Below are 17,250 nucleotides of genomic sequence, written 5' to 3' on the forward strand. Positions count from 1 at the left end.
GTTTAGGGACGAAATTATCCTGTTATCCATCAAGTTGCAAATGCAATTATTTGGAATGTGTTATACCAATCCCCTTATTCCGACATTTAATTTAGAGAACATTTCCCTGTGCCCAGAATTATTTTCAAAGTAAAATTTTATAATAATAAAATAATCATGTCTATATTCTTATACATTTACAGAGACTGATTAATTGTACATCGACATTGTACTGACCATATTAATCAATTGGAAATAAAATAATTCCAATGGAAAAAAAATTATATTTACTGGATATAAGACTTGATAAGACTTTCAGTCAAATAATTATGGAATTAGGACGCCGGATTCCACAATACATCAGATGTAATATGCAAAATCGTGTACAAACTGCAAATATAAGGACACAAATGTTTAATCATTTAATAGGCATTTACCATGGTTATGAGAAACCAAAATTTGCAAATGAATGTTTGATTGATTTTGTAATAGAGGCTGTTTTTTTATTAGATAGTTTAAGCTAAAATAATTAAGCATGGATGATCAAGTTTGTGGGGTAGTTAGATTACTGTTACATGTTGATTTATATTTTAGGATAATGAACTTTCCAAAATTGGTGAGACGAATTTGTTAGGAGAAGCCTTAAGAAGCTGATCTGCAATAAAATTGAAGGAAAATATAGTTGGCTAGGGAAAAAGCAATATAAAGCTTTTGAAGACGCACATATAGCTCTGATTTTAAGAGGTTCGTAACTTGTAAACATAAATCAATTTAAGGTACATTTTAGAATTTACACTATCACTTAAGTGGCCACATATAGCCGATGCAGCATATCTGTGTCTTATATGTAATTTAGATGGCAAAATTTACCAAGTCACAAATGTTCAGGTCTGGCTACGAGATTGCTTTAAGAACTACAGCTAGCTATATTAGATGAAGGTTGGCCGTATATTTTATTTATACACTGTTATTTTTGTTTTTTTTAAGTATCAAAGTGTAATTACTGCTCATTTGGTCATTAGAAATAAATACCAATGGTTGGGTTGGTATTCTAGTTCAGGTGAGATTCATTAAAACCAAAGCACTTGAAATCCATGTGTTTAATTTTATGCCTTTGAATGATGATTTATTCACAATAAGCAAAGTATAAGGAACTACATCTGAAATTAGTTTGTTCAATTTATGAATGTACATTAATTTTGTTTTCAGATGATGCATGGAAAAACTCCAAAACCAGCGTTGCCATGGGGAAGGCAATTGAAACTTGATAATGAAATATCTGAGAAGATCTAAAGAGAGGGCAGATAAAATTTAATTTGCATGTTGTATTAGCAAATATGATAATTTTGTAATGGTTAAATTGCGTGGTTGGTGGACAGAAAGGGACAGTCAATTTTTGAGACATTTTTATTTATCAAAAATAGGTACCTAAAAATTTATCTGCTGAAATAAAACAGACAAAGTTCCATATTAAGTATTGATCTTTTTCATACTTATGATTTCAACTTTAAAACTCATTAATTGACTTGTCTGCTTTTAATTGCCTGCCACACAATTGTAAGGGAAATCAGAATGGGAAGGGATAAGGGAAGTTGAATGGTTCTGTTTTTAGAGAACCACAGTTTCAACGATTTTACCAATTTCTTTAGCAGTACTCGCAATCCTTCTTTTTTCTGTGTAGACAAGTGTAGTCAAAGATCCCATATCAGTCACAGCCATATTCACTCTTTAACTATTAAAATTTGTGACATTCTAGCATGCTTACAGTGTCTTAATACCAATAAAGGTCTTGGTCCAGACGGAATATCTTAACTTATTTTTAAGAAATTGTGCATTCTTTTTATGTAGGCCTCTATGGCTTAATTTTACTATATTTCTGACTGAGGGTCCCTTTTCATCACAATTTATTTATTGATTTTATCCTTAACTCATTGATTCTTAATTATCGTTCCATTATAATTCTTTCTGCTATTCCTAAAATTTTTGAGGCTTTACTGATTGATTTTTTGACAGTAAATCTGAAGAATCAGCTTCATACTGGTCAGCATGGTTTTACTGTCTAGTCGTTCAACTTCTACTAATTTACACTGATTATGTTATAATTGCATTAAAAAACATTTTTTATGTCAATTAGATTTATACTACTTGTCTACAAGCATCTACTGTTTTTCTAAATTATGTAGACCTTATTCTTATTTTGGTATAATCAATTTCTTGAATCTGGATTCTCTCACCAGAAGAGTTACCTTTCAATCTTTATTTTTAAGGTTTTTTATAAAATAATCAATCTCCTGAATTGCTTCACCTAGTTTGTTTTCATATTCCTCCTCATTCACTGCGTTAGAATTTACATTTCCATGTTCCTTACCACAGAACTAATAGGTATGGTCTGAATCTTCTGTATCAATAGCTTTAGGTACTATTTGAAGCACTAAAATGCAAAATGATACTTTTTATAAATGTGTACTTATTTATTTTATTCGTGTATATTTTATTTTTATCTGTAATTTTGTGTATATTTCTATAATGTTGCATTTTTGTATAATTTTGACAGTGAATTTGTTCCATTTCATTCCATTTGTTATTAATAAATAAATATAAATATATGTAGGTAATAATAAATGTAAGGTCCTTTAAATATGTGTATGTTTTATTACCCAAAATGACTTTATATTCCTATAATGTTGCATTTTTGTATAATTTTGACAGTGGATTTGTCCCGTTTGTTAATAATAAATAAATATAAATAAATGTAAGTTCCATTAAACATTTACGTTTTATTTCCCAAAATACATTCCTAATATGCACAGGATGACGCCACTTTTAGTAATTTATACAATGGTGTTGACGTCAGTGGCGCACCCAGAATTTGTATTAGGGGGGGGGGGGGGTTTTGAAATTTTTTTATGCTACCTCCATGTTGAGTCCCTACAATTTGGGTTTTGGTTTAATTTAAAGTACTAAAGATAGCAGTTCGAAAGATTCAGGTATCTATTATCCTACCTACCAACTAAAACCACCCTCTCTTACTTATGCGCAGTTGACTGTCGCACGTACCGTACTCCGAAAGTGGGATGGCCACTGTAAGGCTGACGACATTTTTGGAACACTCCCTTCTCTTATCTAGATCTTATCTATTGTTCTGAAGCTATTTCCTTGTGGCATTTTAAAGTAATTACTATTTTAATGGGAATAAGATAAAATTGAAGGTTAAAATAAGGTTATTGACGTTTGACATTAATCGAACTTGTAAATACAATACATTTTGAAGACGGCTATCGCCGTATTCCCGTTCTCCTCCGGGAATCCTCCCGGTGCAAGGCATGCTCCTCCTCCAAACCTGTCGATTCTATCGCTCTTCTAATTCCTTCATTTCAAGAGCGTTGAGGTCTACCTCTTTTTTTTTCTTCCAGGGGCTTCGATTTGTGAAGTTTTTGGGGCCAACGTTTGTCAGACATTCTCAATTGATGTCCAAACCATTTTGAACCTCTTCTTTCTATTCTGTCAATGACCGTTTCTGTAGCATTCATGTTATTTCTTATAGATTCGTTAGTCTTCCTTTCCTGCCTTGATATTCTAGCCCTTCTTCTCAAATAATCCATTTCAACGGTCAACAATCTTCTCTTCAGGTCTGCATTAATTGTCCATACTTCAGAACCATAGAACAAAGAACTGATTCAACCATGGTTTGCCCTATTCTTTTTTTGTTCCTTTTGGAAATGTGGTGATCCCACCATAAGGAGTTCAGACATCCTACAATTTTACGTCCCTGATTACTTCGTGTTTAATTTCGATTTCTCCCAAGCCGTTCTTAGCAATGAGTGGATCTAAATATTTAAATTTTTTCACTTGTTTGATTTCCACGTCCTCGTCTATCAACACTTCAAACCTTGCATCTGAACTGATAATTAAGTAAATTTTCTGTTTTCTTCATGCTGACTTGCAACCCCCATTTTAAATATTCTCTCTATAGACACTTTATCATAAATTCTAGATCATAAGAATCTTGAGCTAGGATGACTTGGTCATCCGCAAAGTTTAGGGAGAACAGTACGTCATTTCCTATGGGGATTCCCATTCCCTGGCAGTGGTTTTTCCAATTTTGGAGGGCTGCCTCAATATATAAATTAAACAGTAAGGGTGACATACTGCATCCTTGTTTTAGTCCTTTAGTTTCTTTTATTGGCTCTGATAGTCTATATCCGATTTTTAGGTAAATAGTGTTATCCCTGTATACTTCTGTGATTATTCCTTAAAGGTATGGACTAATGTCGAGTTTTTGTTAAGCTTGCCACAATTTAAGTCTTGGAACTGTATTATACGCCTTTTCTAGGTCGATGAAGGCTAGATGTACTTCTGTACCAACCGCTATTCTTTTTTATATTAATTGTTGGAGTATAAACAAGTTATCAGTGCAAGATCAAAGATCAAAAATTCAAACGTCAATAAACTTATTTTAACCTTCAATTGCTACTTATTCCCATTAAAATAGTAATTAGATCTTATCTCTGTCATTAGCCCGGTTGGTATTTCTCTTCTTCTTCTTTCTTTTTAATGACTGCTTGGATGTAATTGTGAACACTATTCCATCCCTCCGTATTTCCCGTCATCTTTACGATCATCTCTTACAGTCACAGGGTTCATACCTATTTCTTTATACATTCTGTTTCTCTCCACTGTACATCTATTACACTCCAGCATTGTGTGAGTAACAGTGTCGGAATATTCGCAGTATAGGCATTTATCTGCATCTGTCTTTCTGAACCTATGAAGATACGCCCTAAAACAGACAATCTACCCAGTCCCTTAGGGTCGGGATTAGCATCTTTGTCCACTGAGCAACATCTTCCTTGTTGTTCCACTCTTCTTGCCATTTTTCCATTGATCTTTCCCTTTCTTTTTTTTATAGCTGTTGTCAAATGCTTTCTTCTCCCATAGAGATGTCTCTTTTCTTTTCTACTGCTCTAACACATGCAGAGGAACACAACCCGTGATAGTCCACAAGGCCGCCGCAGATACAGTCCTGTAGGCGCATGCTACTCGCAACAGACTCGTTCTGTCTAATTTTTTATAAGCCTAATATTAGGTATCTATATCTAAATATAATGAAAAATATTATTACTTATTGCGTCTTCTTCTTCTTCGTCTAGCCATTCACGTCCACATCTGAACATAAGCCTCTTCAAGTCTTCCTTTCCATTGTTTTTTATTGTACGCTACTTGTAGCCAATTTTTCCCGGCAGTCCTTTTCAGATCATCTGTCCATCTCATAGGAGGTCTGCCTCTGGGTCTTTTGTGTTGGTATGGTCTCCAGGTTAAAATTGATCTGTGCCATTTGTTTAGATCGCTCCTAGCTACATGTCCAGCGTATTCCCATTTCAACTTTAATGATTTTTGCACCACATCGGTGACATTGGTTTTCTGTCTTATCCATGTGTTTGTTTTCTTGTCCTTAAGTGATATACCTAGCATTGCTCTTTCCATCGCGTGTTGAGTGACTTTAAGTATATTCATATTCTTTTTTGTGATTGTCCATGTTTGTGCCGCATAAGTTAATATCGGAATAATGCATGCATCAAAAACTTTAGATCTAAGATGTAATTGAATTTGTTGATTTCTGAGTATATAGTTCAGTTTACCGAATGCTGCCCAAGCTAACTTTCTTCTTCTTTTTATTTCTTCAGTTTGAATTTCCCTATTTAGTATTATTTTTTGTCCTAAGTATATATATTCTTCAACTTTTTCTATAACTTTATCGTTTATTATTGTCACGGTGTCTTCGGAGTGCATGACTTTTGTTGTTTAAATTCATTTCATTCAATTATTGCGTATTTATACAATAATTATTGTATTCTACATATTTAAAGTGGTAATTTAATTATTCAATCAGCGTTTTGGATTTTTTGTATTGTGTGTGAAAGACAAGTTACATTTTTCTACTATTCTTTATATATTGTTTACTTTATATGCCCTGGGGGGGGGGGGGTTTAACCCCCCAAACCCCCCCTGGGTGCGCCACAGGTTGACGTCTAATTTACATCCTCAGCGCTAAAATAGACGTCCGAAAACATCATAAAAGTCCATCTAGTAAGTCCTCCGGACGTATTATGGACGTTCGATTAAGGTCCAATTAACGTTCCGGTACGTCCATGGGACGTTCGGCGCAGCGACATTCGGACTAATATAGGACGTTAAATGGACGTACTTGGGACCAAAGCGGACGTTCGAGGGACGTCCTTAAAGTCCGTGAGAGACGTACTATGGACGTCCATTGGACGTACGTGTGCTATTAGGGAAGTTCTACCTAGTTTTACCTATAAGTTGTTTTTGATTGTTTATTGCAACCATTTAAATTTTGATAATTATTTGCACCTATGAGTTAAAGTTTATTCATATCGCCAGGGCTATCAAAGGAACTATTGTTGATGTTAATTTAATAATTATTAATTATCGTAATAGTTCATTGTTTGTTTAATTCGCCACTATATCTTTTTTCATAATGTAGGCTTCTAATTAACATTGTTTATGTTGCACTTCGCTCAGCTTATTGTTTTTTATTTAATAACTTCATTGAATATTGTTTTCAATACCAAAAAATTCCATTTGTTTCACGAAGCGAATTAAAATCACCCTCTATACATTTTCGGTTTATCTGTATTTAATATATCCAGGAGTAAGTGAACCATATTATTAATGGTCGGAAAGCTGTCTTCATAAAACGCAATATATGAAAAATCACCTCACAGCGTATAAGACAAATAAGCAATTTATTTTTTGTCTCGAATTTCATTTATCATTACCAGCAAAGCAGTGCTTTATAATAAAATATTAATAAAGTCATATATTCCACGCCTTTCAGGCTTGTCTCACTGAAGGATTTTGACCCGGCTGTAAAATTTGAAAATTCATAATACATATATTTATAATACTCTTGGCACCGACAAAATAATAAGGAAAGTAGCAGGCCTTAATAATAATAATAAAAAAACACAGTTATTTTATATTACCTCTTATAAGTAGAGTAACTCTAATAAGTTCCAAAACGGATGATTATATTTTAACCTACTTTTAACATAATGCAACAGAAAAAATTTAAAAAAGTTGATCTTCCCTTTGCCTGTGGATCTGTGGAACTGTAGTACTTTAATCGAGTATAAAAATATGAAATAAGTTTCTTTATTAGTTCTATAATTTAAAGTCATTGTCTCTAAGGTCTCCTTCAGTTTGTATTATCGTTGATTATGGTCTTTACATATACATAAGGAATGCTTCTGGATTCTACCGTTTTTTGAAGTCGAGATTGGCACTTTTGCCCAGTTTTTCACTTCGTCATTCTTAGAGATTGCAATATGTGAAGGAATCCAAACAAAGATAATATTTATTTCTTAATTTGCAGTTGTTTTCAGTAGTAATATCCCTAGGACATTGATAAAAGACGAGATAATTTCATGACAATCGAAAGCTCGTTCCTTGGTAACAGCACGAAGCCGAAGGCTGAGTGCTGTTACCAAGCAACGAGCTTGAGAAATTTGTCATGAAATTATGAGGCATTCATCAATGTCCGAGGGATATTCGGCGGATAATTTTTCTAAAAAAAAATCATAACTCAACATAACGAAACAGTTATTTATTAAAAGTACAGTTAGTGAAAGTACAATTATTATTAAAATTTAAGTTAACATTAGATTCGTTGTTGTTCTCTACTATAGAACATCTATTACCACGCATAATATTTATAATCTTATTGTGGTGTTCTTGATCGAGATTCAAGTATGGTTTTATAGAATTCTGATTGCCATGACCATAAACTTGAGCAATTGTTGTTCTTCTACACCACTTTTTGCTAATTCGCTAACAGCAGTTGATCTATTCGAGTGATTTGTTATCTTTTTCTCCTTTACATTTAAGCCAATTGCTTCAGCAGAAGATTTAGTCCATCCACTCATTGTATTTCTTCCAACAGGTACATTATCGTACCATTTGTCAGTTTCATTTTTCCAGTGTCGATTTGGTTTTAAGAACAGTCGTGGTGAGGTAATATTGTCGCCTCGTTTTGATATCAGTTTATGAAAAAGACGTACAGGGCATCTTTGTCTCTCACTATTGATAACCAACCATTTACTACTTGCACAGCTTTTAGAACCACCTTGGTACGTTTTACTGAATACCGGATTGTATTCAATGCGATTTGTTGGAGTGTCATCGTTATTTTTCTCGATTTGAAAAAAATCCACCAGACAAGCAACTGCCTCTCCTTCTCGCCACGCTAATTCTACAGCAGCAATATTATTTTGTTAATTTCAGACCAATTTAACGAAACTGAACTGGCCTTACGTTTACATGGATCTGCTTGTAGTTTCTTCCTGATTGCATCGCGGGCATCTCGGGCTGGTTTAAACACTATATTGTTAAACGGGTCAATCATAATATTATAGTCATTATAGTACTTTTCTTGCAATAGTTTGCACGAAACGTTCCACATTGTCTTCACCGTTGCCTCTTTGAATTCGTCCCCGTTTTTCTTTCTCATATTGACGGCACAATCTTTTAGTATCAACGCCAATTCTTCTAAGATTCTATGTTCATTCAACTCATATTCCCGTCCGCAGCAAAATTCCATGAATATTCCCCAAATATATTTGTGACTGTTATTTCTGGGAATTTTTTCTTTGATTAGCGCATTTATACTTCGAACTTCAAAATGACGAAATTTAAATGGCGTTAGAACAGTCGAAAAATTATCATTATAATGAATCATCCCTGATTTGTCCATTATTGAACATAGGCCTCCTCTAGATATTTCCATCTATTTATATTCTGTGCTTCTGCTATCCAATTGGTCTCAATTCTTTTGAGGTCGTAGGTCCATCGCCGGCTTTGCTATTTGCCTGTCGTCCGCCCAAAGGCACGGCGTGCCTTTGGCAGTTGTTTTAATGCTGATATAATACTGCTTGGCGTGGATATACGTTTTGTAAAGATCTCACGAAATATTAGGACTTACAGCGTTTCTGATGTGACGTTTTACTCTAAAGTAACTACTCCTAGCTAGAAACTACTCGAGTTGAGCTAGGTAAATGGATGTGGAAATAGATGATGGATTATAATTTTTGTTTCATTAAAATTTCATAAATATACACTAAGACACTTTGTACATTACATTCTTTTAAAATGTTTAACGATTTGCTAAATCGTCAAAAAATCAAACCTAATCTAATTTAGAACTGACACATGTCATGTATAAAGTCAATGTGCTACGATCTGCCCCGCACTAGTTCTGTGTTTATATTTTTTGCTCCACTGGCGGTACTGCCCAAATTTAGCTACGGTGTCCTGCAATTTTTGCCTGCGATATGGGTCGTTCCGCGCCGGTCATCTCCAAGTACCGACGTTCAGTAAATTGTACGCGTCTTCTGCCACTTTGCTCTCCCATCTTTTACACTGCCCTTCTTTTGTCTTCTACTCTGCGTTTTACTTTCTAGAGCTCTTCTCGACAATCTCTCATCATTCATCCCCACTACATGACCAGCCCATTGCAGTCTCCACAGTCTTGCGAATTCTGAGATAGGTGTGTCTTTGAACAGTTGACACAGTTTAAGATTATATCTAAGTAGTTCTCCATATCACATTTTTAGTGGTTGGTCCAAAGATCTTTAGAATTTTTCTTTCGAAAACTTTTAATTTTCTGTTTGTGTGTTTTGCCATCACCCTTGTCGCTCATCCATAACATACTATTGGCCTAATGTTAGTTTTATATAGCTTAGTTATCGATTTCATCCGTTAACATCCACTAATTGGATAGGGCACTATAAGAAGAAGATGCGATCAATTTTTAATATTTTTCGATGCCTATTGCCTACATAATAGATTACTTAGATTGGGGAAAATTGTTTGATAAGTAAATATTAATTAATAATATATTTTCTTATTCGAAGTATAGGGAAACGGTGCTTCCCTCGCTTCCATAGACCTCACGCCTCTGGTGGAAAGTAACGGCTACACGATGATAATGATGATATTTCGAGAAGAACTTCAGTGAAGAATATCTACCGTGAGTTGTAACGTGAAGAGTTGATCTACAGTTATGTGCTACAGTTTTCAAAATATTGAGTCCGACTTGAACAGTTGTTTTTAGACGATGAATATGGTGATGTCAGGATAATTTATGATATGAAGTCATGACTAAACATTTGATTTTATATTCTTTACATTCAAACAATCTTAATTCAAAGACATTATAGTCTTCCTATTTCTTGTAGATTCATATAGTTTGTTAATGATTATAATTTCCAATGTACATATTCTAGCTGTGCTTGAAGTGTATTATCATTTTCTTCTTTAATAAAAATTATTAAATAATCGACAAAAAGTCTAGCTTTTACTAGTGACTTTAATATAATAAGGAATGGCGAGACGCTTAAGGAAGATCGTTGAGGATATGTTTATTAAGTTGTATCAGTCTATTTGTAATAATTTAATTTTAAACTAAACCATATTCACATTGCATATTCCCAACATAAATACCTTGACACACACGTGTTCTGACGGTATTCGTCTTCTCATTCGCCAAGAGACTATTAAATATGATTTATCGCCTTGAGCGAGCATGATTGTCATTTTACAGATCCAAACTGATTCTCTTGGCTTCGCTTCCAAAACAATACTTTAGCATCCAAAAACAATACTTTTAAATTTGCAGACATGAAAATTTTTTCCTAACCTTTAACAAAACAAACACGTTACTCAATCTTTTGGTTACTCTATATATAAATTTTTGTTCCATTTCTGAATATCAGTCTTATACGTACCTACTCACTACTTACCATCAATTACATTTTATAGATCAATTTAACATGCTCCTGATCCTTCCTCATTTCTCGAATATTAATTGTACCTTTTCCACCCTACAATTTCGGTAATATTGTCTCTTTTTACCTCAATCTATTTACTAAAAATTGTTCAATAGGTCATTATATTAATCTAAAATGTATTTCAGTTACCATAACTCCCAAATATACCAAAATCTAAAAGTTATTATATCAATGTCATCCAGATATGTTTGCCATATATGCCAATAAAATTTAGATTTCTACTCTTACAATTGTAAGTAATGAAATAATCAGCTTTCGTCAGCATCTCATCATCATCACTGGCTCGACAACCCTTTTTGGGTCTTGGCATGTTCCAGGATTCTTCTCCATTTTAATCTGTTTCGTGCTTTTTTTCTCCAGATTTTTATTTTTAAGGTTGATATATCATTTTCTATTTGTTCTAAGTATCTCAACTTCGATCTTTCTCTTGTTCTTTTTCCTACTGGCATCTGTTTGAATATTTTGTTTGGTATTTCGCCTTCTTCCATTCTTTCTACATGTCCTATCCAATGCAGCCGTCCTATTTTAATGAATGTTATAATATCCGGATCCTGGTAGAGTTTGTATAGTTCAAAGTTGTATCTTCTTCGCCATATTCCGTTTTCTTTTGTGCCTTTATATTTATGTGTCGCAAGATTTTTCTTGCGAAGATGGCTAACAACGTTTTCTCTCTTTTAGTAAGTGTCCAGGTTTCTGAGCCGTATGTGAGTACCTGTCTTATTAGGGTTTTATATATTTGGCATTTTGTTTTTCTTGCAACGTTATCTAATCTTAGTTGCCTAATTAAGCCATGGTAACATTTATTTGCAATAAATATTTGCCTATTCACTTCCTCCGCCACGTTATTATCAGACGTGGCTTGGTATCCCAAGTATATAAAGTTTTTTACCCCCTCAATATTATATTTTCCTATTGTTATATTTTGTGGCTGCCTTATTTCTACGTTTTTACTTACCTGCATATATTTTGTTTTGGTCTGATTGATTTTAAGACGACTATTTTGTGCAGCTCGTTCTATTTGGTTGTATGCCTCTATCATTTCTCTTCTTGATCTTGCGATTATGTCAACATCATCTGCAAATGCTAGTATTTGCACGCTTTCATTAATGATTGTTCCTCATGTATTGACTGGCAGTAGCAATATGATCTGGCGTAGTCCCTGCGACGTGGTCGTGGTGAAATATTGGAATATAGAACAAATAGAATTTTATTTGGAGTTAAATAAGGAGTAACACCGAGATATACGTCTCCAATTGTCATGGATCGGCGTATTATTGTTTTAGTGGTAAATCTATTTTTTTTTTATTTAAACACATATACCCGCATCAACCACTAAGGGTTGTTAGCGGGGTAAATCTATTTTGGATATTGTACTACTACGTTTCTGTTTTTCTGACCCATAACGTTATTCGATACATAAACCTATTAGACTAATCACAGCGAAGTTAGTGTGCTGGCCCGTTTGCGATCGACCGTTTTAAAGTTTCCATGTTTTTATACTGTTTCTAAATTTTTTTCCAACTAATACGTAATTTATTTGGTTGCGGATTATTCCATCTCCATTGCCGTAATTACAACTAAAGTATTGTTATATTAAAGCTCATAATCCCTTGTTTTTAATTTGTTTACCGCCGATTACTAATGAAAGTATACGGCACAAAATTTTTGGGTGTTTCTCTGTCTTAGAATTTTTAATGCTCTATACTGCCCTACTAAGAAAGAACCCCGTATCTCCAAAATTTGAAAAATTGGGATATTTGCACCATATGAATCATTATGATTTATATAACATATCCACATAGAGAAAAATCCGTATTTTACATTTCTAAATATTTTATGAAAGAAAATAGTTTCCCCGTAAACGCCAAAAATGACTATTATGCTTAGTATAAACCTGGCATTTAACGCTTCGTAGTAAGAACCTGGTATATGCTCAGCAGATACGGGTTTTTAACGTAGAATAAAACGATATTCGAGGTTTTTTCTAAGGAATAGAGCAACATCGCTAATAGTTTCCACCACCAAGTGGAACTATCGTTAAAGAAAAAGAAGAAAGTTTATGATTATCATGATTTCGTCGAGGCCGTTAAAAAGTGTAATTTGAATCATGTGGTGGTGAAAGAAATGGGGGTTTCCGATTTTCTTATCTGGAAAAACTTATCATCATTGTCAAAATTAAAGAAAACAGAGTCATGTATTTACCTTATCACAAATTGTTAAAGTAATTGTGAAGAGAGAAAGCAAAATTTTACCCGTTAAGATTGACGATAGCGAGGAGTTGATAGAGATAGACTTCTTGCAGGCCAGAGTGTTAAAATCTCCGATAAAGGACCCGACACCTGTGACGAAACCTTCTGGGATTGCTAAGAAGAGAAAAGAACAAATATTAAAAAACTTAGGTCAAATTATACCGGCGAACCGCCATCAATTTTAGGAAGAATTGCCAACTTCCGATTAATAATAATTTTCATTTTGTATTTTTAAATAAACGTTTTTCGTAAACACTTATGTTTTATTTAACAAATGTTTATAAAAAATATTATTAAAATATTTAAATGTTTTGCCTTTCGAGGCAGTTATATAAATTTTATAATAATTACTGGATAATACGTGGTTTTAGCTAAGTAAACTTGACATAATTCTTTGCTTTGTTAGCCCGTATGTCGCATAACTAATGTCCATATGGTAATTTTGTAATTTTTTTTTTAAAAACTACGATGCTACACACTCTACCCTAAATGATTTTGTGTTATTATTGTACCAAAAACACAAGGGATTAAACAAAAATCTTTAATCGCGTTTTTCTCAAAACTCGCTATAGTGGAGATACGGGGTATCAGCATGTATTTATATGTATGTGTCCAGGTGGTATTTGTCCAGTAAGTATTTAGTTTAGGTTTTTTATAGTAATATCTTCGATTGGCAATATAATGCTGGTTGATTAACCGGTTTAATAATAATATACTGCTCAATACGAATAATAATATTACGACCCTTTCATTTGATAACTCGACAGTGTATTTTAACACATCTTGAATTCCTTGCATGCGCCTTGTGCAGAACCTTTTTAGGGGACAAATGAAAATAAAATTAACGAAATGGGAATCGGCCAGTGGCGAAACTGCCGAATTAGTGATATTTGATTAAATTACAACTTGAATCACGTAGAATTCGAAGAATCAAGGAATGAATTACGATCGAATCCCATTTGTTGGGAAATGGACAAAAATATAAACGGTCCGAAGAATAAGCAAAGAGGATTGCTTGTTAGCTAAGTTAATGGTGGCTCTAGCAGTTATAGTACGGTTGTTATTTTGATCAAATTTTAATTATACCATTTTAAATATAAGAGAGTCTCTTGTATGCTAAACATGTGCTAAAATTTATTATTAAAAAGTATCTTCTTCCCTAGTGCCATATTCTCATTGGACGTTAGCGATCATTCTGGGCCATATCGATTTTGTTTACAGCGGTTCTAAATAGTTCTAAGGATGTTTTACTCGTCCAATGTCTCAGATTTTTTGGTCTACAGATTCGTCTTTTACCAGATTCTCTGCTTTCTTTTAATTTACCCTGCATAATAACTTGTAGAATGTGGTATTTATCGTTTCTCATCACATGGCCAAAATGTGCGACTTCTATAAGGTTTACTGTGCAGATCAGCTATTTGTCTTGACCTATTCTTTGTAAAACATTTTTGTTGATAATTCGATGCTTCTAAGAGATACGCTTCATCCTTCAGTAGGTGCCACCAGCTTTCGAATGCTGTTATTTTCTTACTGCTTATTTCTGTAAGGGTCCATACAGAAAAATTAAAAATACATAAAAGTTATTTACTGGGTGTCTAACCATTATATTCAGTTCCAAATTGGAAAGAGCAGCTTGTATTCTATAAAACATTCTTCTGGCTTTCTTAATTCGCATCCTAGATATGTGAAGTTTTGGACTCTTTCTAGTAGTTTATCGTTTATAAAGAAATAGTAGTCTACAATAGGTTTTGTGCTGATTATAATCGTTTTCATTTTATCGATATTAAGCCTTATTCCGAAATTTCTGCTAGTCATTGGTCTTTGGCTTTATTTGTACTACCATCTCTTTTTTTATTAAGCAGTACTGGATGCTGTTTAATAAATTCAGTTAATTTTAATTTTTTGTCATATTATGTGAAATTTAAAGCTCTTTTATTTTCCTCCACTTCAGTATACATATACAAATAACTAACACAACTAAACAAACTAACTAACCACTAAATAAAATAACCATAACACGACAAAACTGAATAAAGCTTATCAAACAAACAATTAATAATGATACATAGAAAAAGTGAGACACTAGTTATAACACCTTACTCTTCTTTTTATTTATCAACGATAGTTCAAACCATAGACATATAATCCAAGATAGATTGATCGTTGAAATGCCAGCCCGTTCACCCAGTGCGATAGAGAAAACTGACGCAAAGCAGTCCCTGCGTCTCTTTCTAATTTGCCAGGTTTATCAATCACGTGACTTATATAACCAACGGGAAAGTCATGTGGTCGATAAACATGGCACATTAGACAGAGATTCAGTGACTGCTTTGTTATTAGGAAGTTAGTGGTATTAGGATATTAGGAAGTTCCTTTCAATAAGAATTACTTTCTCTCGGGAGAGCCTGTAACTCCTAGAGAGCGCGTCCCCAGGTGGCGGATAGGGGAAAGCCCTCACAGCATCAGCTGGCGGGTAGGTGGGAAATAAAATACCACCCGCGGACCAACAGGTAGGGCAGGATACTTTTAAGCTGCAGTGAAAGCAAACCATCTAGGAGAAGGAAAGCTCCAAAGTCAAACCCTGGTCCTCAAAGTTGGAGGTTGGGGCATTGGGTTAACCACTCGATACCCGTCAAAAATGGTAAAGGTTAAAAACTCCAAAATCCAGCCTCGGAAGCGGATTGATATACGACGACAAAAAATGCTACGGAACAGGAAAATGATTTTTGCGACATGAAACGTCTAAGGGATCCCAAAGAAAGCTCCAGAAATCTTAGAAGAACTAAACAAAATGAAGATAGACATAGCTATTCATAGCAAATCACAAAGGTGGGTAACAAAAGAGAAATAATAATCTTGGGAGACCTCAACAGCAGAGTCGGAAAAAAGAACAACGATAAAGGTACGTAGATATGGAGAAGATAATACGAACAATAACGGAGAAAGGTTAATAGATATATGCGATCAGAATGGACTCAGAATCATGAATGGATATTTCCATCATAGAAACATTCATAAATATACGTGGACTCAGAAAACCAGAAACTTAAAATCAGTTATAGACTATATCATCTTCAAACAAAAAAGTCGACTGAAAACAACAGACGTAAGAGCATGTAGAGGACCCACTTGCGGCAGTGACCACTACCTCCTACTTTCAGATATTTCATTTCCATATAAAAGAGAACAGAAAACGCCGCAAGATAACCATAAAAAGGAGCAAGTACAAGAAGTACGATACAATTTGAATAGTTTACACCAAGAAAGTGTTAGAAACCTATATAAACGTAGACTGAAAAAAAAACTAATTGAAACGGAAGATAATACCAGAAATGTTAATCAGTTACACAAAACCATCAAAGAATGTATACACGCCGCTGACCTAGAAGCACTAGGGCGATATGAAAAGATCGGACAAAAACCATATTGGTGGGATTAAGATATTTCGCAGGAAATAACACAAAAAAGAAAATTGTATTAAAAATATCTGAACACAAGAAATGTGGAAGACAGAATCCAATACAAAAGAATGCATGTGATGGTCAGAAGAAAAATATTCCAAAAGAAAAATGAATCCTGTGAAAAAAGTGCACCATGCTAAATACATACATTGGAGGAAGCCAAAGTTCAGAAAGCTGGAAACTGTTAAAAAATTTAAGAAACAACAAAAAAAGAGATATTATCCAGTCCATATTACCGCAAACTTGGGAAGAATACTTTAAAGATTTACTAACAGAGACAAGAGAGCACTTCAAACAGATAGAGAACTATGGTCTACAAGGCTTCAGGCTGATAAGATCACTAATAAGAATAAATGAGGGAGAAGTCGAAGCCGCATGCAGACATCTAAAGAATGGCAAATCACCTGGCCCAGGAAATGTAGCTCCGGAACTCATCAAACATGGACCCAAAATACTAATTTAACGGCTAAGACATCTTTTCCAGGAATGCATAAATAAACATGAAATACCTGAGGAATGGAAAGAATCGCATATGAGCACCGTCCATAAAAAGGGAGATAAATCGAAACCTGAAAACTATAGAGGAATTGCAGTTACTAGTAGTATTAGCAGAATGTATGGGAAAATAATAAAAAATCGAATAGAAGAAGAATACCAAGATATGGAAACCGAAGAATAGGCTTGTTTTCGTGC

This window comes from Diabrotica undecimpunctata, chromosome 7, assembly GCF_040954645.1.
Source record: "Diabrotica undecimpunctata isolate CICGRU chromosome 7, icDiaUnde3, whole genome shotgun sequence".
NCBI classification, from domain to species: domain Eukaryota; kingdom Metazoa; phylum Arthropoda; class Insecta; order Coleoptera; family Chrysomelidae; genus Diabrotica; species Diabrotica undecimpunctata.